This window comes from Aulostomus chinensis, chromosome 11 (genome assembly GCF_037954235.1).
Source record: "Aulostomus chinensis isolate RoL2024-O1b breed Wild chromosome 11, RoL_Achi_v1.0, whole genome shotgun sequence".
NCBI lineage: Eukaryota > Metazoa > Chordata > Actinopteri > Syngnathiformes > Aulostomidae > Aulostomus > Aulostomus chinensis.
In genome coordinates this window covers 18841243-18868401 of record NC_141330.1, presented here as the reverse complement: position 1 = coordinate 18868401, position 27159 = coordinate 18841243, and the positions used below count along the sequence as shown (strand labels likewise).

The 27159-nt window shown below is 39.7% G+C and overlaps 1 long non-coding RNA gene across 1 annotated transcript in view; it reads right to left on the bottom strand.

Annotated features, from left to right (window-relative positions):
- Positions 1 to 26699, bottom strand: part of LOC147253702 (uncharacterized) — a 76868-nt gene extending 50169 nt beyond the window's left edge. The window contains exon 1 of the long non-coding RNA XR_015118581.1: positions 26626 to 26699. This is a non-coding gene — a long non-coding RNA (uncharacterized LOC147253702). The remainder of the gene's footprint in view (positions 1 to 26625) is intronic.
- Positions 26700 to 27159: the final 460 nt, after the last annotated feature.

The window sequence follows — 27159 nt, the reverse complement described above, 5'->3', positions numbered from 1 at the left end:
TGGGAGGGCTGCTAGATGAGATGTGGCTCCTGTTCAGGTGATCAGATGGAGGAGTCATAGATTTACCACTCAATCATACAAAGGTATTCAGGTGATGGACATTTTGGTGAGCTATAATTTCAGTTTCACTCGTGTTTTAAGTGTTGGCTCATCCAGATCACCCCATGAACATAATCTCAAATTTATCATCCAGACTGTTTTGGCTGTAGCAGTGACTATTTTATTCTACTCTCCAGGGTTAACAAATGTAGTACGTTAATCTCTGATACATCAACAGCAACCTGACACTTTCCCCTGGAATTATAATTTTTCCTTTTAAGATTTGAAATATTAAAAATTAAGATCAGTGCTGCCCCATAGGAGAATTTTTTTCCCTACCCGTCAGGAAGGGAGTAGAAATGTCCAGAATTAAGCTTCAATATTGTCCAACATGAGTGATATGGTTACCTGTTAAGAATACAATCAGCACACCAAAGATGGAGGCTCAGGCGACACACTCGTGCAGGGCGGTGGCGGCCTGGTCTCCCCGGTGGTTAGTTGCTCTAATCAAGATGAGTTGACCCGATGAGTTTATCATCAAATTCATCTTGACATTTTGACTTTAATCTTGTCATTTCAACTTTATTCTTGACAAGCAAATCAAATATATATATATATTTTTTTCTCTTTCGTGCCATTTTTCACGGCTTTACTCATCAGAATTGTGGTTGATAACGCTGGAATAAACTCAGTGACTCAACACTGAGCAGCGGATTACAACCTCTTTAACTGGTGATGCCTCAAAGTGAAGTGAAGTCTATTTGAAACCCATCCAAACTCATTCATAGTTCTGCAGGTCAGTGTTAAATGTAAAAGTTAGGAAGCAGCTGTTGACAGACTTCTTCAATTTATTTTTCGTAGACTTGAAAGTTGTTTTTTTTTTTGCAGCCGTTATTAATAAATTGTTCTCTTAATTTATTAAGTTGCGATGACGTAAACATAAAGGGAAAATATCATCATGTGACCTTAAAATATGATTCTTTTCTCTCGCTCTTTCTCTCTCCGCAGGGCTCTATTTAATCTTTTTTTTTTTTTTTAAGAAATATGAAAAGGTGACACTACCTGGTCAAAAACTAACAAATGAGTTGTTTTTAAATTTAGGTGAACTAAACCTGTCACTGATGCATCCCTAATCCCTACTATCAGATTACATTCTAAAAAAAAAAAAAATACTTCACCCTGTTATTTTGGGACTTGATGGTCTCTGTAAAGCAGACAAATACTGAACATTTTTGTCAGGCATATATTGACTACGTCTAAAAACGTACTATTTCCATGTCATCAAAGTATAACTTTGTTATTTTATTTTGAGTAATTGCTTTTGTATTTATAACAACAACCTTTTTGACCTTAAAAATGTTCTATCTCAAGAGTGTGCAGTCCCAGCTGCACATGGCCAAATAGAAAATAATACCAGAATATGGAATAAGGTCAGTACTTGTAACACACACACACACACACACACACACACACACCAGAGCTGAGAGCCAAGTTGAGCTGCACTCACAACACAGCTGTTCCTCCAAGGTCAATAAGAAACGTGGAGTGTTTATTTGTCTGTGTGTTTTATTTATTTTCTAATACAGCAGAGGCACTGATTTGACAGATCGACATGAAAAGAATCATAGCGCTCGAACGTCTAAAGGGCATGGGAATTTTCCACATTTACTCTTTTGCCTTCATATTTTTTTATCATTAGTTTTTCATAATTCATCACCATCTTGGCGATGTAATTGCCCGCCCACCACCACCACCACCTCCAGACAGGAGAGTGGTGATACCCTTGCTGCTCACTAGGGTGTTGCAGTAACAACCTCCTGCCCTCTGATGGCTAAACAGTAGGCCATTGTAAAGCTGAATCGCCATGGATTTATGGCCATAGTCCTTGTTCCCAGAATGCAATGTCACTCTGTCACACTGCCATCAATCTGCTGTCTCGGACCGAAGACGAAAAGGGAAACAATCACTAGTGAAAAGCAGGCCAACAAGAGTGATTCTTCTTTATGCATGATCTTATTTTCATCAGCTGCCTGTCATAGATAAAATGGCACAAAGAGCTCCATTTACTCCACAGCGTTTGGGAGTTGTCACATCAAACGTCATCTAGCGCTTCCAGATTGCTCGATTAACCAGAGTCTGGTGGAGAGCCAAATGTGACCTTTGTGGCAAATGAATACACCGAAGCTTTTACATCATTTAATCTTCATTAAGCTGAAGCCCGGCGGCCATTTTCACACAAAACTTCCTCTTATGACACAACACAAACCTTTCTCATAATTTAGCAAACATTTTCACATTCAGCCTATTTCAGCTGTACATTCCTTTTCAGTCTTGACTAAACTTCACCAAAAACACACATAAAACCCCTCTGACTGACTGTGCTACTATCTCGCCTCGCTCATAAACTGCTACCATCAGAGCACTTTCCCATGATCCACACACACAGATATTAAACATCATAAATCAGCTTCATAAAGGATGTCTGGGAGATTCAGTCTTTTTTTCCCGAAAAATAAAAGAGGAAAGAAAACCTAAATCCCGGTGATTAATGTGCTCTTGAACCCTCTCATAGCCATGGTAACCAGGGCAGTTTGCCATGCCATTTAAAGGATCCAGGCGCTGACATAGAAGTAGCGTTTTCACACGGATGCATGATCTGTTCAGCTTAAAAACTGTGAAGGTTTTAACAAGTCTGCAGGCCAAACACTTCCATCAAGACAGAACAGGAGAACGCCGATGCAAAAACACTCGGCTGTAAATTCTCCTCGGGAACTTTTTGAGACTTTTATTTCATACGTAATCCAAATGACGGGCGTGAGTGCACATAGAAACACCTCATAATACCTCTTAAGCAAAACAGTATTGGATTTAATGCACGTGATTGTTTTTAGGACAATCAATAACGTCAGCATGTCATTGGTATTGGCACATATAGGTCATCATTTTAATATACCCTAATATATCAGTCCAACGGCAGATATTTAAATTGACCCAGTTTTGCTCAAAAGTCTTCTTCTTCACTCCATCAATCGTGAAAGCAACAATGAATGTGATTTATGGGTTTTCCAAATCTTTCAGAAATAGAGAAAGTGCTTGTTTGTATGTGTTTTTCAGTACGTACGAAAGGTGATTATCTGTATGCTGATAATAGCAGAATATACATTCCTGAAACTCACCCCTAGTTTTAGTGATCTCATACACAGTCTGGCTAGTACGGATTACTTCATATTGATTTTTTTTTTCCATTTTGACTTTATGAAAGAAAAACTACATTTTTTTTTTCTCTACAAAAAAGTGCTAATACACAGGAAAGTCAAATACTGACATGCAGAGTGACGGGATTTGCTCTATTTTACCAACCATATTTTCAACTTAAAGGTTCCATTTTCGTAGCAAAATTAAATTTGTAACTGTGATGTGTTTGTTTGGGGTTTTTTTTTTTTGGTAGCATAATTCAAGATGAAGAAATAAAATCCTGAAATATGAAATACAAGTCAGCGTCCGTTTGTGTCGTCTTTAAAATTCGCAAACATTTTCTAAATCAACAAAACAATATTCTAAATCTGTCATTAAATCCCTTGTCTTTTTTTTTTTTATCAATGCACTGATTTATCATCAAATAGAATGAAAGAGAACACATACATAGACAAAAAAAGGTGTTTTGGGTACACAAACAGGTAAATGGGAGGGTTTTATATATCTGCCCTATAAAATAGGACTTTTTTTTTTAGATGTACATAAAAGAAAATGGAGCTGGAATGACAGAATGTAGATGAAGAAGTAAATGAGAAGTATGGGTGTAAAAAAAAAAGAAAGGCGGGGGGTGACAGGGGGGTGACAGGGGGGACTCACCCACTGTGGTGGAGCTGTGAGATTATAAGTTTGGCGTTGATGCCTCGGCCGCTCCGTCAGCTACCTGATGTTTGCCTCCTTGAATTTACAATGTCAATAACACGGCAGTGGAAACAGCCAACATGATAGATGTCGACATTTTACATGGACTTCCCTCCGAAGTGCCAATTCTTCAAAGGACAAGGAGGAGGGTGGGAGGGAGGGGGGGAGAGACATTTTTTTTAAAAAAGGGTCATTGCATGTGGTTGTTGATCTTTTAGAGGCTGGTGTCATTTATGAGGGATCAATATTCTCGTCATGGCAGCGTGATTTCAAGAGGTGGCATTATTGACGCAGCACTTTTAAATATTCTCTTTTTTTGTGCTGTGATTTGATTACTGACTTGAACATTAAAATACTCGCATTTCATTGTATTTGGTAAGAGGACGCAGCTGTTAAACTTTACTGGTGACTTCAGTTTGGAGAGTTGAACTCCAGCATTTGTGGCTTTATCATGGATGCAAGTCCCCTGCTGAGGAACATGCTAAACGCGGACTTTTTTCTATTTAAAAATCACAATTTTCATATGACACTTGGCTTAAGCTGCGACGTACCTGCGGTCACAGAGACCCTAGGGTGACCCTCAAACCACACCGGGTCTATCTATGCGCCCCCTCATACCTTATAGTACACAGCAGCACGTAAAGGAGGAAGAATCCATCAAATAAATTTGTGTGTTAAGAGCACTGAAATTTTTCTTTGCGTGACATTGTTAAGCCCCCGTACATTCCCACTGCGAGGAGAAGCCTGGTCATTGTTGCAACACAGACTGCTGAAACTAAAAGAGCAAGTAAAGAGTAAAAATCATGTCGAGAGTACCACAGGAGCAGTTATGGATAACGTCGTTGAGATGAGGACAGTCTAGTATGTGATGTCAAATTAAATATGTATAAATCAGCACTGCTAACAAGGCTAATATGACATACTAGCATCTGCCACTTGATCGATTGAGGTCAGCAGATGGAGGATATGAGATTTGCAGGCACACGTCATCTCTTGATGATATAAGTCAGTGCAGATGAAATAGCGGAGAATGATGCTAAACATACATTTGAAAATATGTTCTTGAAGAAATACGATTTCACTTGCCATTTGTTCATAGAGGACAAGATGGTTTTAATCTAAATATTCTTGACATTGGGCCAAACAGTCTCAGGTCATGAATCAGTCTGGTTCTTCGTGGAGGTGTGTCGTGTAAAGAAAGGTAGCAGAGAATATCCTTCCATGCAAGTGTCGTTGATGAAAGCATATGGACAGAAGCTGGTGTTCACATACCTCAGTCAAAACCAAGCACGCTGATATTTACCGTGATAGAAAGTACTTTGTAAAAGTTTAATTTACCTTTGTTAGAGCTAAGGACTTGACTGCTTTCTCAGACAAAAGGTCTTGACAGCACAGCCACAAAGTTCAATTAAAGGAAGAGAGCAGAGGTGAGCATTGATTTAAAAGACAGTATTTCAAACTGCACCCAAGAGCAGCGAGCACTGCTCTCCCACTGATGACACTAATTCTTCAGGGAAATTCATGTTAGTTGGTGTCTAGACGTTTTATTACTTGGCCAAAGCACCAACGAATGGACCTCTTCAAAGACTCAGTGCCCACTTAAAGGGACACGTCCTGGCAACATGACATCTGTCAGTCCAAACAGCAGAAGACATGAGGACAGTTGGCGGGGGATGAAGCCATGCATGGGGCCTCTCTTCCATGTTCAGGAATAACCTCATATGTCAATGACCAATCTGAAAAGAAACAAACATTTTCAAGAATAATGCTCAACTATTTTGGGGCATTTTTTTAATGTTTGTTTGGCTCCAAATGGAAGTACATATCACCAGTTTTCTCTCTTTTGTTATTTCAGGATATGACTATAAATAACGTGTGGTAAAACCAACTGTCCTGATGAATCATGACCGTGAAACTTTAGAGTTGGAGCAAAAGAACTCATGTGGGCAAGCGGGTTGAAAGTTTTACACATTAAGTCAAGATAATTATGAACAACAACAAGCAGGTGGAACCTTGAGCGTTGTTTTATTTCCAGCTATGCAAATACCTAAAATAGTCTTTTTATTTAGTTCACAGCTTATATGAAGTTCTCATCTCTCTTTTGTGTGTGTGTGTGTGTGTGTGTGTGTGTGTGTGTGTGTGTGTGTGTGTGTGTGTGTGTGTGTGGAGGGGGGGGTCAATATGAAACAAAAAAAAGGTTTCGAGGCAGAAATTTCAACAAAAGCTGACAGCAAAGATCAGTGACACCTCGCACCGTGTTAACACATGAAATAAAAGTAATGAATTACTGCGCTGTAATTAGTAGTATAGTGTATTTCCTGCCTGCATCACATCCCTGGTTCAAAAATGTCACACAATCAATGGAACTTTTGTTAATTGAGTGGTGTTTTGTGTGTGTGTGTGTGTGTGTGTGTGTGTGTGTGTGTGTGTGTGTGTGTGTGTGTTTGTGTGTGTTCCTAAACCTGACCAAACCTAAAAAGTCATGACACAACATAAAATATTATTTTCCAACAGTGTGTTTCATTTCAAGAAGTTGTTGTTGGAGAATAAATAAAATGATGTTTTGTGAATTACAAAACATTGTTATCCACCGTCCAGAGCGTTATAATGTCTGGAGGGATTTTGCTTGCCCACACTGACGTTCTAACACATTAAAAAAAAACGCATGTTGCAAGCATGAAAAAGTCACACTTCCGACAGAAATGTACCCGTGTGAAAGGCTTACTGATTATTTTTATTGTGTCTGCTTTCTCACGTCATTAAATTACCTTTTCAGACTCTCACACAAACTGCTGTTTTGAGACAGTTTGGGATCTGAACTGAACAAAGCGATGAAGAAATTGTGTTGTTGCTTGAAATGTTTTCCTAAAAGAAAATAGAAAAAAAAAACAACACTTTCAAGTAGATTAGAGAAAGGCTTACATGTTTTACTCATTGGTATTTGGAATATGAAATGTAAAGGGTTTGGATGAAATGTCTTGTGTATTTTGTCTGAGAAGAAGATAAACAATTTACGATTGAAAAAAAATGAGCAAAATATCACTATAAGTGAAAAAGTAGCACCTCAGACGATGCATTTGCTATCATTTGATCTCACGCAAACATGACTTCAAAACAGACACACACACACACACACACACACACACACACACACACACACACACACACACGCACACTCTCAAGTTGATTAGCAGCGCTCCTGTGAGTGTGTGCCATGTTTTAGTGGAAAATTACAGCTCTTTCAACAATTCCTCAGTCGGGATCCCATTTTAAAGTGGATTTTATCTGCAAATCACAATTATTTTGTTCATGCTCTGTTTTAATGGGCACCCCCGCCGGGCTGAAGAAGACACTTCTCTATTCATAAATGTATTACTGCTGGGGAATCATTAACTTATTGTTAGCGGCGCGACTGATGGCTTATTGACATGACAACATTCAACCGACACTTTTGTCTTTAAGCCATACATCCATATCACTGAAAACAATGTCATCTAGCCCATTTCTGTTACTCCCCCTTGTGTGTTTGAGCTTAGTGGAATGCTTTTCAGTGACCAGGAAAAAAAAAAAAAAAAGAAAAGAAAAGAAAAAAGTACCAAGCAAAAAGATAAGTGTAGGCTGGATTTCTGGAAAGACTGAAGAGGTTTTCTTTATGACGGGGAATACGGAAAACAAAAGCAGCAGATGTCACAGTAAATAAGACGAGAGGGTGTGAGATGATGTTAAACAGAAATCACTGGGTGAAAATGACGTATCGCTCGTGTTTGCGTCGACTTAAGAGTCTAAAAGCCCAAATAGAGGAGTCGAAATGATAAACTGCAATGTGTGAATTATCTGAGAAGCGAGTCTGATATTCATGGCTGGGCATGCAGGGGAGTCATGAAGTCAGACAGTTTGCACAGATGGTGGCCATCCTTGGTCCACACTCAAATAAAAAGCGAAATGAGCGTCTCCCTCGGTGTCCAGCTATTCCCCTCTTGCTCAGTCAATGCAGACGCAGATAAAGGGACGGGGGTGTAAAAGTGTTTAAGTAGGCAGAAGTTGTAAAGGAAGAGAAAAAAAAAAGCAGATTCGCTATTCAGTGCTTGTGCAATCCTTTCTGCCTTGTTGAACTTTATTAAATTCTGTCGTTCTCTACTTCCCGTCTGGCTGCCTTTGTCAGCTTCTTCTCATGCGTGACTCTGATTTTTGGTGTGGTGGAGGGCACTCAGGCTGAAAGAATGTGTTGGTGATGATCATACCACAGTGCAGCAATAAGAATCCAGCTGAGATGAATCATGGTGACAAATCTGGAGGGAGGGAAATATACATGTTGACAGCTTGGTGTCCAGAAGAACCTTTATATTATTTTGCTATATCCAGATAGGTGGAAAAATGCAAGAATTGCTCTGTATCCGTTACCGTGGTGAATTACAAATCGGATGTAAAACTACACTCCGTCAAGTTTGGTCTCTCCAGTGTCTTTTTAAAATATTTCATTATGAAAGGCATCAATTTAGATATTTTTTTCACAACAAGCGAATACTGACTGCTTTTGTTTTCTTCATTGCTTTTTTTGGTGCCTGAATGAAAAAAACTGATCGAGTAACTTTCCATTTCCTAAAAGGGCAAATATAATGAAATGCCAATCATGCAAGCTATGTTAATATATTACTATAATTTCATAAGATTTTAGCATAAATATACGCCAGTATTACCATAATTATCCTGTGAGCCCTCATATTTATAGTACAACCTCCCGAGGAGTTTTGACCTATAATTTGGCTCTGATGGAACTGGGTGGTTTACCATTGGCATTATTGCTAATGTTTCTTATGTGATAATGACTCAAGTACAATACTTTTCAGTTATTTAGTTAATTCTTACCAGGAATCGATCAACAAAAAACATGCAGTGAGCTTCACATGCGTGGAAGAAAAAGGGGAAAAAAATCTAAGCATTCCCGAATGGAAAATTAAAGGGACTGCGTGTAAGATTTAGAGAATGACTAATCAGAACCTGAATTAAATGATGTCATTACTTGTATACATACATGAACAGCTGTATCCACCAGTTATACTACTTCCTAATAGCTAGGTGGAAGAAACACTCCACACATGCGCAGGGGATTTGCATCAAGAGGATGTATCGGGTGTATTCACACTATACGTCCCATTATAATAATGATGACGTACTTGCAAGAGGACGAGCTGCTCTTCTATATTTTAGTATTGAAGATATAAAGTGGTGTATGAGGACCAAAGAGAGAAGCTGGCATCTGATTTCCTAGCATCAACAAGTGCACGCCGTTACAACAAATTTTCCCAGTTTGCAGACGACTGCCTCCGTGTCAACCTTCCGATGATGAAACTGACATCACACGGACCCTTGCACCGACACAGAAAGTTTAACAGAAGCTTAACAGTGTGGATGCCAAAGCTTTCTGGCATTCATTTCATTTATTTTTCCAACTCTCACACGGTTAATTCCCACTTTAGTTGTCTCTCCTTTGACCAGCTTTTATTTGCTCAAATGGATCCTGCCTCTGGCCACCATATTAGACAGCTTTTAATTGACTACTGACTGGTGTCTGAGGAAATGTGCTAATCACCTAAAACTAAGAACAAGCGTGTCTTTGTCAGTGTAGAATGAGCCCTTCATATCTACCTCCCATGGAGCCCGACGTGTAACACTGCCCTGTTTCTACAGGGAGGGCATGGCAGCAGGAGGTAAATGGACTTGTCTCGTAACCAAAGGGTCACAGGTTTGATCTCCATTTACCCCGGAGACCGTTTTGCATTGTCTTTGTGCAAGATACAGATGAGTAGGTTGGTACATCGTTAAGTGCTTTGAGTACCACTGAAGTAGAAAGATATGATAGAAATACTACAGTCCACTTCCAGAAATACACATATCAGATGATTTCATATCATGAAATCCTTGGTGTGGAGTATTTCCAGCAATTTCAAGAATATCTTCTTGAAAAAATCCTCATGTGTGAACAGCCCCTCTGTTATTCATTAGGCTGTTGTCTAAGAGACAAGTGTCTATAGTCTGATCTGGTCACATATTCAAGTTCAATCAGTCTTCCAGGAAACAGAGATTAGGGAAGAATGAGTCATCATATTCCACAGTCTTGACAACCATGTCATGCCTTGCAGCCTCTCCAGAGAGGAGACTGATGATGCCTGTCTTTCATCAGTTCAGCTTTAATCTGACATGCCTCGTGTTTTATGATCAGATCAGAGAAAAATCCATGAGTCCCCTCAGCCTCCCGTCCACTGCCCTCACCTGTGGAGCAGAATATACTTTTATAAAACACCTGACAAAGCTAACAGTAGTCAGGGGAGTCACTGAGAGGAGACGAAGATGAGGGGGTAAGAAGACGATGTGCCATACAACAAACAATCATTGTCAAGTGACATTTCTGGGAGGAAGTGGCAGCCTCTCTCCTGCTGCCATCTAAACAAACAAACAAGCAAACAAACAAACAGAGGGGCGAGACAAAGTGCAATCACTGACCTTTGTTCAAAGAAACCATCTAATCTGTTTCCACTTTACTTAATTAGTAAAAAACAGAGTTTTTTTTAATGTGCACAGTGTTAATGGGAAACAGCTCACAGGTGCTAATTAAAAAGACACAAAAAAAAAGATTATTCGGTAACTTTGAGTCCGTTTATCTAGGTATTCATCATCAAAAACTTGGCAAACACATATGATTACATGTGCTAAGCCTGATGAAATCAAATTACTTTTGCCAATATTTTTAACTTAATTAACAACTACAACTTTATTGCCTGAACATACATACATATTAACAGTGAATTACAGGGTCTGGAGCTTAATAATATAAAGTTTTTTCCTCCATGGCTGACGGCTTGTTCCCACTCAAGGCTACAGGTTTATGCAGACAGTGATTAACCACTGCTTTACAGGATCGACAGAGGCACCATGTGTGCCCTTGAGGTGGCAAATACATTCATTTCCTCTCCGACTGTTAAGAGGAGCCAGCGCCAAGCCGCTCTGCCAAAACAGTGTTTTATGTCAGTGGATCCAGTGAGTGTTTGACAGACAGCCGGAGGTGGCCCGTTTCATGATGAACTAAAACATCAGAAATGATTTCTCTCACATTACATACACTGCTAATTTCAGTTATTTCAATATCAAAAAACATGAGTAAATGAGCTGATAGTTTTACAGTTAATATTTGAAAATAATAATAATAACATCCATGACTGATAGTAATTTATCACACATATATACGAGTGGAACATTTACCTACTGCACTCAAGTTTCTTTTTTGAGTACATTATTGTTAGTATTTTACTTTCACTGCACAGAACTTTACTGTTTGATGCCACTACAACACATGCATCTGACAGCTGTAGTTATCTGTAATTAGATTTTACATGAAAAACCTGAAATTATCTTACAAAATAAAAGTATTTGATGGATGATCTATCAATAGTGGTGTATATGACGGATTATATTGAAGCAATTCAGAAGCAAAAATCAAGTACTGAGAAAAATGATGCTGACGCATATCATGTGTAATTAAATATTTGTTAAAACTTTTAACTTTTAAACCAGGCAGATTTGTATGTTATCAGTCCACTGAATGGCCGTTATCATGTAATGTAATATAATATAATGTGACATAACACAACATGACACATCGTTAACATAATATATAATTGTGTAACGCAACCTAGCATGGTACAACACAGTGTAATTCCACGTAGGGTAACACTACCTAGCGTAATACTACCTAGCGTAACACTACCTAGCGTAACACTACCTAGCGTAACAGTATCTAGCGTAACGTGTAACTATTTTATCAAATGTCCATTCAAAAGTATGTCTCATACGTCAGGGGATTATGCAATGTTCAAGAATAGAACACCGAGGGACATTCAGCCAGCTAGCAGGCCACAGGCTCATTACAGACAAAGAGGGGAAGAAACTTACATTGTCATCTGACTTCATTGCCAGGCTGAATATCTTTACAGAGCAGTAGACCATCAAAGAATGCAATGAAAGTTAGCTACGTGCTATCATACAAGCTCACCAAACAGAGAAAACAAACCCATGCTTCAGTTCAAACAGTTAATGGATGCTTACTTTTTTATAAATTGGTAAGGCCCTCTGCAAAATATGGAAAAAGTTGTCCACCCCTGGTCCACTAAAATGTAACACAATGGCATGCAACACGGTATGCAGTGTGCACAACTTAGCATACTGCGATGTAGCATACTGCAATGTAGCATACTGTAATGTAGCATACTGCGATTTAGCATACTGTAATGAAGGATACTGCGATGTAGCATACTGTAATGTAGCATACTGCAATCAAGCATACTATAATGTAGCATACTGTAATGTAGCATACTGCAATCTAGCATACTATAATGTAGCATACTGTAATGTAGCATACTGCAATCTAGCATAGTGCAACCAATTTTTTCTAGTACCTAATCCGAATCAGACGTGAAACACAATGATGTGTCACAAAACGTTATTTTTTTAAGTTGACTTCGTTCATCACTGATAGTACAAGATGATGTCGGCCCTCCAGCCTGTCGTCTGAGGCATTCTAGCTGTAGTGATCAGATCTGATAACACGCATTGAATGGACAGATAACTTACACATGTTTTCAATAGTAGGTCAAGTTATTATTTTGTTATGCAGTGCAAAATACATTCAGATGTATGATATCATTCATCTACTTCAACAGAAATATCAGCACGCAGATTTCAATCTGGCGTGCTTTCCTCCAGACATGTCTTTGAAGGCTCAGTATACAAATGTCTTTTTTTTCACAAAATTTGCGTCATAATTTGTTTTCTTAATATTTGCTGCAGGCCTTGGTAGCTGAAGACCTCAACCCCGTGCTATGTGTCCCCTTAACCACATTAAAGCCCCTCTTGTATGGGCAGTGTGTGGTCTGCCTCTCAGGGACCGCAGGGGATGCAGGAAACAAATTAGCTTTCTTGACCTTGGCCCAAGTTTCCCTTCCACCCTTCGCCCCCCCCCCCCCCCCCCTCCTCCCTGTCCTTCATCTGGCCACTTCAAGGGTCAGCTGAATGACAACACCCCTCTGTTGTCCCCCACAGTGGGGATACATTCAGATGAGAAGCTTGTGCAGACTACAGGGGCATTGTGGGAAGTTAAGATTATGAGTTCAGCTTGTGTAGTGTTGATGATGTAAGCTGGATGTGGTCGGAAAGAGAACCAGTCACACAAAAAGTCAAAAGAGAGGAATCGTAAACTGAGCTGGCAGAAGGAAGACGCTTATCATGTCTGGGTAAATAGAGCTCCGTGAAGGGTTACTACCAAGCTCTGAATGAAGAGGAAACTGCGTGATTACTTAAGGTTTCCTGAAAACTTGAGACAGACGCACACTTTTCTCAATCTCAGGGTTCAGATTGTTGACACACTATCATGAATGAAACAGAGATTTTTCAAACACACTTAGTACATATTTTCAAAAACAATAGCAACGATTTTTTTGGCTGCCGCGGTGGCCTCTGTAACAATCTTTCATTGATATTGGACTGTGAAACCATCAGACAAAATAATTCTCCTAGTTCACGTGAAAGCACGTTTGCGTGCATCAGCCTGAGAGATAAACTAACGCAGGGTGTCCAGCGGAGGGACGTAGCAGCACTATATTAATGCTCATACTCTCCATTGATCTCTGAGGGCTCCTTAATCTCGCAGCAAGCTTCCTCCGACGTATATTTCATAATGTCATACATAGTACATCGATAAGGCTGGTGAGGGTCTTTACTTCATCATGGAGCCTCACAGCGTCTATTGATTCTAGAGTGAGGCAAACACATGTCTTTAACACATGAGTCTGTCACACCTCGCAGATACGACCAAACTTTCAAGATCCTCCATGAGAATAATCAATATTCAACATAGCAATATATCATCTGTAATGTTAACAACTGAGGGTCGTAAAAAAGGCTTGTTGTTGTTTGTTTTTTTTTCTCTAAAAGGCATTTCAGAACAAAACAAAGACGTTTGTGGTGCATGTTTAGTGCTTTCCCTGCACTGGAGATTATTTATTTGGCTGTATGATTCAACTGGTGTTCTGGGAATGGTTGACAAAAAAATACATACAGTAAAATGACTCACTGGCATGGCTTTGGCAGTGGACCAAATTGACCATATCCGTATGACTAAACGGCAGCTTAAGCCAGAGCAATTTCCTCTTCATTTTCTGCAGGCAGCCAAGTAAAAATGATTATAGTGTGAGCTTTGACGAAGCCTCTACAAATATGGGCTTTTGACAGCCACGACTACTCCTGCTTCTAGTATTTTTACAGAGAGAGAGAGCAAAGAGAAGTGTGTTACTGTTTCTGAAGACATAAACGCTTTTGATGTTTAAATATAAATCACCAGTCACTCCAGGATCATGAGGTCTTCTGTGATTGCTGCGATCCAAAAATGCTCAATTTTACAGGTTTTCTCTGAAATTTCGAACCGCAAAGTTTGTCCATTTTTCACCTGGAATACGAGGAATTTCCAAGTCTAAATAGAGATTGTTATGATGAATGAAAAAAGTAATACGTAATCACTTGCACTCATACTTCTTCATTGTGTTTTCATCTGAATTAGAGCAATGCTAATGCATGACTGTCACATTTGTTGGCTATGGTGAGGCAGACTGAGGCACGTACAGCGATGGGCATTTGTGGGAAATGTTGTAGGCAGCCATATCGGTGGCCTTGTTCTCATGGCGGGACTACATTTCCCATAAACCCTCCTCCTCCATGTTTGGATGAGCAGAGAGGTCGCTAACTGAGACTTGCTAATCATAGATTATCAGTTAATTTGCAAACAGATTTTTGATTAAACCAAATTAGCACTGAAGCTACTGTTTCATCTGAAATAAAATGATTCGCCACCCCTCACAAATATTACATGCTTTGGTACAGTTTGCTTATTTTGGTGTGTAATGTGGAGAAATCACTTTCATTTTTGTTGAGATCGACAACCCCTGCAAATTTGGTCCCCTGCGTAAAAGGATGTCTATATATGCAGTTACAATCTTCTTAAGGGACCCGTATCTTACTTTTCCAAACTTTGGAGTTGTCAAAACTCTGATGCAATCCCCATTGAATCTTCAGTGCGTTTTCTGCAATATTACACACACATTCACATTCTGATTTAAAATGAATGTCTTTGGCATCAAGTCTTAGTATCATATTATTAATTTAGAGGTCCAACAGTCATTTAGATTGAATTTTACAATAATTGATTGAATCATTCACTAAACACGCTTACTTTAAATCGTCCAATGAAAGATTAAATCACGATATTCTAAAAAAATACAAAAAAAATGCAAAAACAAATACGGCAAGTTTAAATGTAATATAACAACAGTAATATGTAACAGAGGAAATATTTCAATCTGGTATTATAAGACAAAGCTCCAAACTGATTTGTATTTTTGTACTTGTGTGAATGGAGCTGATATGAGCTAAATGTGTGTGTGTGTGTGTGTGTGTGTGTGTGTGTGTGTGTGTGTGTGTGTGTGTGTGTGTGTAGTACGATCACATGGCCGACAGACTGATTCCAGACAGTAGGAAGTGAAAGTGCAACTGCACCCACAACACAGGTTAGATCTCAACATGGTTTTCCGCTGTACAGCAATCACCCTTCTCACTTTACCCCAAAAGTGCAGAGGTAGAACTGTGAAAACACACATTTCAATATCTGGCAGGGGAGAAACAAGAATAATTCAAAAAAATGTGCAAATGTACACTCCACAAAGTCAGGAGTTGATATGACTTTTCACTCCAGGCAACTACTCTCTGTAAGTAGTACTAATTATCTAATAATCAGGAAACAGGTGTGAGTATCTGTTAAGAAATTAAGAGGGTTTATTCTTACTCTTACAGCATCGTGACTGGGCTCACGGTTGCATTGAAAGCTCTATTTTTTTCAGCGGTTTAATGAGCTAAACCTTGAAAGTGTTTTAGAAACAAAGGAGACACAACGGGTTCCTCGGTTTGGTTTGATTTTCTCATTGTGTCTGACATCAAAGGAGGGAGAGAGGGGCAAACTTGTGGCTTCGACAGCTGCAGATGAGGAAATGTGAAAAATAAAACAAAAGGGATGCTGCTATTTGTGTGATAAAGAAAGACCAAAAAAATACATACATATATATACTGTATATATATATATATATATATATATATATATATATATATATATATATGTAATAATAATAATAATAATAAAGCAGCCTCACACTGAGATAGTTGCTCCAAATGAAATACCTGCAGATTGCATGTTGCATTTGCAGGGCTCTTCTGTTTTAATTAGGGTTTTGAAGATTTTTTTTTTTTTTTATCAGACTGTCACTAATCTCTCTCACCCACACACATAAAAAAAAATTAAGAAAAATAGTACAACAATTTGTCTGATACACACATTATCAAAAAAGAAGCAATGAATTGGGGACAAAACCATTGTTGCATTTCATTTTGGAGAACAACCATTACCTCTACTTTTTAATTGCATTTTCTTTGGGGCAAAGGTGATAATTAATTTTGCTCAGGGGGGCACACATAAACTAAAAATGTTAAAATAGTAGTCTTGCCTTCAGTCCCAGAAGAACTATTTCAATTTTGGCATGGTAACTCTGGCATACTGCAGGACAGGGGAAAAAGGAAATCATCCATCATACCTGGAATACAAGTCTCCGCTTATTTTGACTTTAAACAACATTAAGAGAAAAAGAAAGACAATCGTGTCGGGTTCTAGTGGATTTCTTGCAAATACAGAGTTTGGATGACTGCACTATTTCTGCTAAAGTGCCAAACATAAAATACACGGTGTAATTTTGAGAACATCAACTTTGTTTCACCATTTGAAAGGCACGTTCAGTTGATATTGTCGAAAAGTATATATTTGTGCATTAATTTATCTTCCTAATAAAACAAGGAACCTCTTGGTTTCTCTTGATTATTTCAACAAGCGTTTAGTCGATCAAACCTAGCGTGCGCTCTGCTGATGCATCAAGGAAGTCGTTTGGATGCAGTTCTCATTTTTTGCCAAAAATGTTTGTGTTATTTTTTTCTTAGGGTTCGTTGTGATTGGATGGCTTTGTGAAAGGGTCAAGGGTGGGACTGAGGTGACAGGCGGGATTCCACACAAAGATGGGAGATGAAACCAACAGTCCTGTCCTGAATTAGATGAGTTATGTCGCCTGCTGAGCACCGGTCTGTATTCTGAGAGTAAAGTCAGAGATTAAGAGTGTTTTCACACTTGGTCCCTTCAAGCCCTCAAAAAAGGAATTCAAGGCGATTAGTCAGAATTTTTGTACATATGTGAGCACTTTAAACTCACCCAGACCCCTCTGAGGCAAACCAAACTAGTCTGGATTCAAGTCTGCATTGTGGTTCACTAAACCTGGACACTGGAAGCACAATGTGCTCCAAATTTGCTGCAATAACGTGTCACGTTCGCTGTCTCCTGGAGCCCAACCTCGCATCCAATCATCTTACTAAAAACACGAGAACTCTGCTTGTCTGTCTGTGTGTCTTTGGCTCGATTAATTCAACGGTTTATCTGATCGACATGCGTCCTGAGAACGAGTGTGCCGAGTTTAAGCGTGTGGGGTCCTAATGGTCTAAGGAGATGAAACACTGAGATGACAGAGAAAAGTCAGAGATCCAAGTCAGATATTGTAGGAGACGTTTTGTGATGTCACACAACCCATGGCTCCACCCCTGAAACAATGCGTAGTGCAACAGATGAATGTGTGTGTGTGTGTGTGTGTGTGTGTGTGTGTGTGTGTGTGTGTGTGTGTGTGTGTGTGAATCCATTCCAAATAAGCACATTGTAAAGGAGCACCGACCTCAAACTCTTTTGAATTCTGACATTTCTTCTCATAACTGAGGTTCTATGATATCATAACAGGTACTTTAGAAGTATATTAAATACAAACAAGTACTACCAGCTCTTCATCCACACACAAGTGTCTACTTCTCCAAAAAGGTGTCTTTCACCGTGGCTGTATAACAAAGGCAACTCCTTCTTGTAAAATGTCCTCTTTTTTCTATCTGTGCGTGTGGTGTGTGTGGCGCAGATTCTGTCTCCCTCTCTTCATTCCTGGCCCTCTTCCATTGTTAGTCACCTTGTTTATTGGCTGGAGCAGCCGTGGCGTACTGGACATCATCTGAAACTACAAACGACAGGATGCAATAAGCTGGAGAATAGCAGCAATCTGAGGAAAGTTCTCCATTCACCAGAGCTCCCTAACTCTCTGTCTTCTTATCCTGGGTAGAAAATAAAAAAATCAATACGGGCTCACAGGGCTTGATAAAAGTGCTGGACAGGGAGAGAGGCAATGCTGGATATAGTGAATTAAAGTGATCAAAAATTTTCCAGTCGACTCAGCCTACAGCCTACGCAAACTAACAACCCTGTCTCCACAACTGTCCGTCATCCTCCTGCAGCCACTATCTTCATTCTCTCCTTCAGCTTTATTTCATTCGTTCCTCACCATTTAGCTGACCTTTTCTGTTGGAGTTTTTTTTTTTTTTTCGTCCACTGTAGCATAGTGATGTAAAAAGTCTGCACTAATTACCACAAGAACAGAATGAATTTCTCTCTTTGAAATGAGTTGAGTACGCGTAAAAATACAAGAATCTGAACGCTGTTTTTCCTGCTAAACTGGTGAAGTGCAGACAACAACCCAACAACAAATTACTCCATAGTACAGAGGCGGATTACAGCGCCAGCCGGCAGCAGTGTCACTCCGTGAGGTGGTTACTACTGCTACTCTTGTGCTCACTGACTTGATTGAGAGTTCCCTATATTTCACAGCAGACATGCATCGCTGACCTTTGAGTGCTCGTCATAACACACAACAGAAATGTCAAATGATCCGATTACAGATTCGTCAGATCAAGTGACAGAGGGTAAAATACATGAGAGTATTTATACACAGGAGGATACACAGCTCTGCCTAGGAAAAGTACTACAAGGGGATATGATGTATAATAATCTGTGCTGTAATGGGAATCCATGACCTTTTTACTGAAATTTTAGGGAATTTTATATCCATGCCTATAAAACAGAATTTTGTCTCTGAATCATTCGTTATACCTCATTTGTCTCAAAGCCAGAGATGTTTGGTTGCTGAGAGGGCTTGTATTCTTCCTCTGGCCGTTCACACTGGTTGATTCATCCAAAGGAAAACTGATGTGTGAGTTTTGTTACTGGGCTGAATAACAAAGAAATATTAATTTTCTTCTGCAGTGTAAAGATAAATCAAGTGACCGGAGAGGTTTTTAGATTGTAAAGGCCGTGTTAAGCTTTGGGTGAAAACTGGGAAAATGAAGAAGAAATCATGTTTAATTAATGTTTATTTTGATTTTTGTGTAACACTGGAAGCTTATGATTTCTTTCTGACTCAACAGTAGTCAAATGAAGATGTTTTTAATGTTCTTTCTTGAAATTCTTAAAATGTACACACTGTACTATGAACCTGGGGCAGGGGAAAACTATTTTTTTTTAAATGCGTGTGATAAAACTTGAAGTAGAATAATTATAAAAGACAAAAGGTAGGAGTATTCTTAAGTGCGCTTTGAAAAAAAATCTAATTTAAAATCTTCTTAAAAATCAACTTAAGAACTTCTTAAAAATCATCTTAAGAACTCCTCACATATCATTTTAAACTTAATTTGTACAGAATCATTTCATCACTTGATACAATTAATTTACTTGCAGGCTCCCCCCCTAGAAATTTTGAGCAAACGCCTGATGAAATCTTGGCAACAAAAGAGGCTTTAAGATAGTCTGCTAATGCTAGTGTTGAAATCATGCTAGCGCTTGGGAGTTGTGATTGGGAGACTGCAGTTGAAGTGGACTAACGACACAGAACTGTCCGTTTTCCTTACACAACCTTAAGACTTTTTTTTTTCTTTTAATCTTCAACTGATTTAAGGAAAATGAGAGTGAAATGTAGTATTTGCCATCACTCGATCAAGCTTAAAATTTGGGAGGCATTTAAGATAAAAATGAAGATCTTATTCTTGTACTTTAAAGTGAATAGTTAAGAGTATCTTTTGTGTGAATGCAGCTTTTCTTAAATTTAGATTTACAATATAATTACACATTTAAGAGGAAATGTTTTCTTAAAATAGTTTTGTTAATCCGGCCCCTCCTTGTGTGAAGTCTTCTAAAACCGTGTGCTGCGCAACACAATGGTCAAATTCAACTCAACTCATAGAAAGTCAAAAAGTCCAATTATTAGCTAACTCCAATCTTGTGAACCAGAATGACACAACAGGATGTGCTGCCCGTATTCCTCATGTAGGCCTTCACCTACTGTGTGCCCGACCACACACACACGCACACACACACACACACACACACACACACACACACACACACACACACACACACACACTAATTCAATTACAGTAATACCGGCAGCAGCTGACTCACCCAGCTCACACACCCCATGCCAGCCCCACACAGGGCCTCTTGGCACCTTGTCCACCTAACAGTAAGAAGGGATTAATAGGGATTGGCAAATCCAGTCCAGTCTCATGGTGTGTGAGTGTTACCACAGAGCTAAGCTGATGTAGCAGCTCGCTACTGATAACTGCAATTTGATGGTTGTACTGTGGGAAAAAATGTTCCACATTTTGTTTTATGTCTTTTTATATCACCACTGTGACAGTGAGGGGTTTCCTGTAAATATGTTTACTGATATATGACATGATTTTCTCTTCACAGTTGGTAGCAGGACAATCAAAGAAGCACTAAGATTTCTGACCATTACAATCAACAATTATTTGAATATTGTAATACATTAGTTTAGGTCGAAAGTTGTTTTTTTGGTGTGTGTTGTTCATTTCTTTCTCTTTCTCTCTTTTCTCTCGTTGGAAGTGACTATGATTACTAGGCGTTGGACATGTTCACTTAAAGTATGTTAGAAAAGATTATTAATAAGAAATTTAATTCAGCATAAATTATATTAAAAACAATAATTAACCTCGAAATAAAAGGGTGTTACACAGCCCAAATAAACACCCAGACGGCCTCAGCTGACCTCCACTGTGTGTTTATGTGTGCGCCTTCCTGTTCATGCCAATGTGATGTTGGATGTGTGTGTGTCAGGGATCAGCTTAAGAGAAACTAACCACCTGGGCCAGCACTCGCTGTGGCCTAACATCCTGTTGACCTGGGTTAGACAGCAGCAGCAGACAGCCTTGAGACACTTAAATCCTGCCGTAACCCTGAGCAGCACACACACACACACACACACACACACACACACACACACAAACACACATATGTCCTCACAGGGTTGGCTCCATGTTTTGCAGGTACCAGGAACCTTCAGCCAAACGCCTCCACAGTCCCTCCTCTCAGTGCACCAATATCCCAACAATGATACCAGTGTCTTGACATGGCTAAAGCGTTATATTCAACATCTCTACATCACGTACGACTGTTAAAATTCAGTGTACCTTGCAGTCTACTCTGTCACTTTTATGACATCCGGCAAACGTGTATGTCATTATGTGTTTGTTTATTTGACAAAGCAAAACTGCAGAAGGGGATGAGTCAACGAGTCAAACCCTCCAGTTTAACTGAGGATAAACTCAAAATCCTATTAATCAGTGGACTATTAATCTTATGTCAGCCATGCGGATCTTGATGCTCCAACTCCGCCTGTCTCTTTCAATATTTATCTATTTTAATCTCTTTATAAAGCAAAAGGATTCCAATTACAAATGCCACAAGAGTCAATCCAATTGAAAAACAGTTGGCAGTCCCGTGTTTAACGCTTAAAACCTTAAGAAAAGATTACAGATGGGCCGTTGCGTGCATATTCGAGATGCAATGACTTAAATGCATCACTCCAAAACTATTTGCCTAAGTGTTTCTGTCAGAGATTCGCAGCACCTGATTAATCGCAGGTCTTTACAATATGGTGCATGGGAATCTGCTATAAACCCCCCTAAAGCTAAGTAAGCAGCCTGTATACAGAATAGTGAAGATTAGGATTACTGTAGTTAAAGTTGAGGAAAAACAGCCGTAGAGCCGTATAAAGCCAAATAAATGTGAAATATTTTATTAATAAATGTCAGTTTATGATCAAGAAGCGAGTCTTTTGCGATACGCTTTATTGGTAACGCAACGCTTGATTTTACACCCTGATCATCTATATTTACAGCCTCTGAAGCTCAACTCATCCCCTATCCAGCATGATCGATGAGTATGTTGCCATGTAAACACACACACACACACACACACACACACACACACACACACACACACACACACGTGCATACCTCCTGTGTGCACATACACACACACCGAGCTTGATTTTGAAGGGTCCTTAATCACAACTAAGCAATTGACTGATCAATGGCAGATATGAGGAACAACTGCGGCATGCTAACGGCTTTGCTTTGTTTTGCTCCATTTTTATCACCGATTATATTTCTCCCGGTGTTAACAGCCTCAAAGCCCCGCCGAGGTATTAATTAAAATCTAAATACTAAATATTGATTGATACGTTATCAGGCCATAGCAGTTGCTCCACAGGCTATTGATCCGGCCTGTGATTTATTATCATATTTAAGGAAAATCATTTTGCGTGATTATACGAAGTAATGGATTTTTAGCGAGAGGTGTAATTCTTTTTTTTCTTTTTTTTTTTGTATTGTGTTTGTTATGTGTGTGAGGTGGAGCCGATTCCTCAATTGCATTCGGAGATCAGTGATATCCTTGCTACTGCTGAACCCCCTCCCCTCCTGAACCCCCCCCCCCCCCCCCCCGCCTGGCCTGCGAGAGGCTAAAGCTTGTGTAAGAGAACGATCCCGCTCCTGTCATTGGGAATAATGGGTATTGGGATTACCTCTTTAATCACAACAAAGATTAACAGATGGTATGAGAACAGTTATTAGCAAACATCTTGCACTCATCAAATCAATAAGATGATTTGTAATCAGGCTGTTGGTGCAAGTGAAAAGGGAGCCGGGGCCGTTCCCAGTGAAAGATCCTGGCAATCAGAAGCTACTGTGTAGCAATTACCTCTCCACAAAATAGGTGCTCTTCCTCCACTGGCTGGCAGTCCTCCAAAACACACGCCACTGATAGCAACATGGGGCATTAACACGGCAAAACACAAAACACTGCACAGCTAACCTTGTGTTTGATCAGGTATTAGGTTGCTCCTTGATTTCATTTCACCTTGCCGCCTTTTAATTTGGTGGATCTCGGCATGTACTTGAAGGAAAAAATCTAAATGTTTACACATGCTGTCTCCCGCTACAAAAGGGCCGTATAGCTCATTAGCAGGTTACCATAAATAAGTCAGAGGAGGGAAAACGAGGGAGGAGGATAGAAACTATACAGAGAAGGATTCACTGTGCAAATATTTCTCCCTGGAGACGGAGAGCAAGGAGAAAGAAAGAGGGAAGGACTCTAGAGCGACCAGCACTTCCAGTACAGTAAATGGAGGAATGTCAAATCTTTGGCTGTGGCTTTGTTGACTAAATGAAAGAACATAAGCTTAAAAAAAAAAAACTTCACGTCTTCATCTTGGTTACTCTTCACATGGACTCTGTCGGAAGTTTGTTTTCTTAATTCTTTTGTCGCCACTGTGAAAAACTGCATGTCGTTTTGCTTTGTTCTCTTAGTAGATGGACAGATAGGAAAACAGAACTTAGTATTTACTTCATGTTATGTTTAATGATTATTTGCTGAAGATGAAGCATTTCCTTCCATCTTACGACTTGGCAAATTATATTTTAATGATTAAATCGTCATAACTAGTTTGATTAAATCTAGTCTCCCTTTTCTATTGCAATCTTTTTAAATAATTCCTTCACATCAACTCCGATAACAAGCGTCAGTGTCACTCTTACCAGATGCAAAATATAGTTTGTCCTACATTTAAGACCAGGTGAGCTTCCCAAAACATTTTTTTTTAAATAAATATTTCACGAACAGGGAAAAAAGGCAAGTAATTTCTTTGAAGCCAACTGTGTCTGTTTATTTTTAAACATATAGTTCCTATTTCTATCTGCTACGGAGGCAGAGAAATAAAGATTTTCATAGACGTTAACAATTCTTGAGGTTTTTCAGGAAACCTTTTGGGTGTTTGGAAGGTGTTTCCCAAAATTCCAAAGGTTTGCTCAAGCATTTTACCCCCCCCCCCCCCCCCCCCAAAAGTTAACCTTTTGCAGTCGACCTCACCTTGATGGTATTGGTCAGACGAAGCATGTCTTTATTTTCTTATAATGATAAATGCACATCATTACTCTGCTCATCTACGGTTTTGTGTGTTCAGTTTTACACACACTTGCACAGACACGTCAGGGCACACACATTCCTAATAACAAAACACACGCAGCACTACTTCCTGCTCATTCACTTATGCTAACCACCAGTAGCCAATCAAGATGCGGCTTACAGCACGAGTCCACTTCCTCGTTCGTGACACATACAGACTTGAACACTGCCAGTGAGACAGTGGAGATATGCACTTACCAGGATTAAGCAAAGCAAATGGTGCCAAAACAATGACAGTATGAAACTGATGCTGTTTAAAAATTCAAAGGCCTCTATGGAACAATGTGGCGCACACACACACACATACACACACACATATCCCTGCAGTCCACTGGTTGAACTGCTCTCTCGAACATGCACAGCCACCCCCACACCCATTCATCCCAACATTCAGAATCAGACAGAGAATCCTGCACTAACTGTGGTACAAACTTAAAAATGCTCTATTCTAATAAACCACACATGCACTAAAGAGACACCCACAGGCACCTCTTTCCCCTTTTCACTCTCTCTCTCCCTCTCTCTCTCTCTCTCACACACACACACACACACACACACACACACACACACTCACACAGGCGCACACACAGGCACACGCATAGTCACTTGTCGAGTGGCTAATATCTTTCCAAGGTCAAACCTGACAAGGAATTCCAATGAGATTAAGTGTCATCAGTGCGGCTTTAGCCCTTTTCTACTCATTGTTCTTGGAAATGGCATTAAAGCCACAGATGACCGAGGCCTGGGAGCAGTAAAACCTCTTCCCATCACACGTGGGCCAAGTTGATATGTGTTATGTTTGATACAGGCGTCAAAGAATGGTCTTCCAGATAACTGAGGGGGGTTAGGTTAGGCTCTGGTAGTTTTCAAGATTTATTAAATATCTGATGTTCAGCTCACTGCTAACATGATAGAGGTTTCTTCCTGAAATACACTCCTGAGAAAAACTGTAAACTCAATCGTTTTCAAGATTCGTATTTCAACGTCGGTGATATATTTGGACTCAGTGCTGGCGTTTCATGCGAGGCTGTGTTTCAGACTGTGTTCTGTTTGCAGACACTTCTATAGCCAAGCACAAACCTCGTCAATGTGTCACTCAGCATTTGGTGTGCTGCCTTTCACACCGAATCTGACACATGCTCCTTCGGTGGCAGCAATGAGCATTTTGTCATCTCCTCCCCGGCGCCAACTCGACGTCCAATTACACCTCGAGCTACTAATTTAATTACAGTAGCAGAAGAAATGGGTTGATTCAATTCATTTCAATTAGCTGAGATCTGAGCAGTCAGATCAAATTTTGCTCATCTCAGGTACGATCCTGTCTGTCACATTTGATCTCAGCTCGCCTCATTCGAGAGCAGATAAGCAGCCCATGATATGATGACTGAAAAATGTACAGTTGAGTTCCCTGATATATATCAATGTCTATATATATATATATATATATATATATATAATATATATATATTGATATATATATATATATATATATATATATATATATATATATAAAAGCAGACTGAAATGTGAGCATAAAACACAACATTACAATAGTCTACAATAATCATTACTTATGCGAGATGTACATAATTATGTGACAATTTGTGTGTGGTTCTTGCATCCCTCTCAGGATGCACCGAGTAATCAGAGCCATCATAATGTTTATCAGGACATTTTCCAGGTATTCTGTATGTTAACATGACAAAAGCGGAATAAATATACAGAAATATGATCATGATCGACCACCACTGGATAAAAAACAATATCTGACCACTTTCATATCACCTGACAGTCAACAAAATAAGCTGCAGCAAGAGCTTCTAAAATATCCACAAATTACTGCAAAGCTGGCAAGAACATTATCTAAAGATATAGGTCACTTGATTTCAGTATCAAGTTGCACACACATTTTCATGATCAAGGGGAAATATAAAGTCCAGGCAATGTCACTTTAAACCAAGTTATGAGTCAAATATTTTAGGAGTCTTGAAGTGATGGAAATGTGGGGTTTTTTTTTCAGTAGTAACAACAAAAAAGTTGCATCTCCTCTCTGATTGGTACAGGTTGAAGACTCAGTAGTATGCCATAGGCTGCTGCAGCCGCCTGAGGGGTGTGTGTGTGTGTGCGTGTGTGTGTGTGCGTGCGTGCGTGCGTGTATGCATTCTAACACCAGTTGCGGCGGCGCAGAGATGCCTGATTGGCCACTGAGGACGCTTTAGCGGCGTGAGCGCACGCTTCAAAAATACACACTCATAAAGACATTAAATACACAACTTGCCTGCAGATGGTCGCGCCCTCTTTCACAAACACATAAAACGAAAAAAAAATAAAGCGTGATTTATTTTGTTTATTTATTTATTTATTTATTTTACCTTTTGATGTTGTCTTCGCTGCCCGGTTTCCCTTCGCGGTGTATCCGCAGTGAGACACAGGCAGACTCACGCAGGCTGCAGAGGAAGAGAGGAAGAGGAGTAGAGGAGAAAGTCAGCCGAGGCACTTAAGGATGCAGAGAAGGCCAGTAGAGAACCCAAGTAGTCTTTTCTTACCCTTCCAGAGGGGCTGAAACGGGTAAAAATGCTTGTTTGGGTGATTAGACGCGTTTCTGCTCTCCCTCCCTCCCTCCCTCATTCCCTTCCTCCATCCCTCTTGCGCCCCCCCCCCCCTCCACCACCACCCCCTTTCTCAGTGGCACCGTTTGAACAGCCAGTGTGGTGGGGCTGCTGCAAAACAGTCCTCTGGAGTATCCACGATGCCGTAAAGCGTTTTTTTTCCTCCTTTTTTTGTTATATTTCCTATTTAGCTTTTGAACAAGTTCATGTTGTCGTTGGCATTTCTTCTTCAATTTTTTTTTCATGTGTGCTTCCGCAACAGTCTGTCAATCACTACATTTTCACTCCAAATTCATC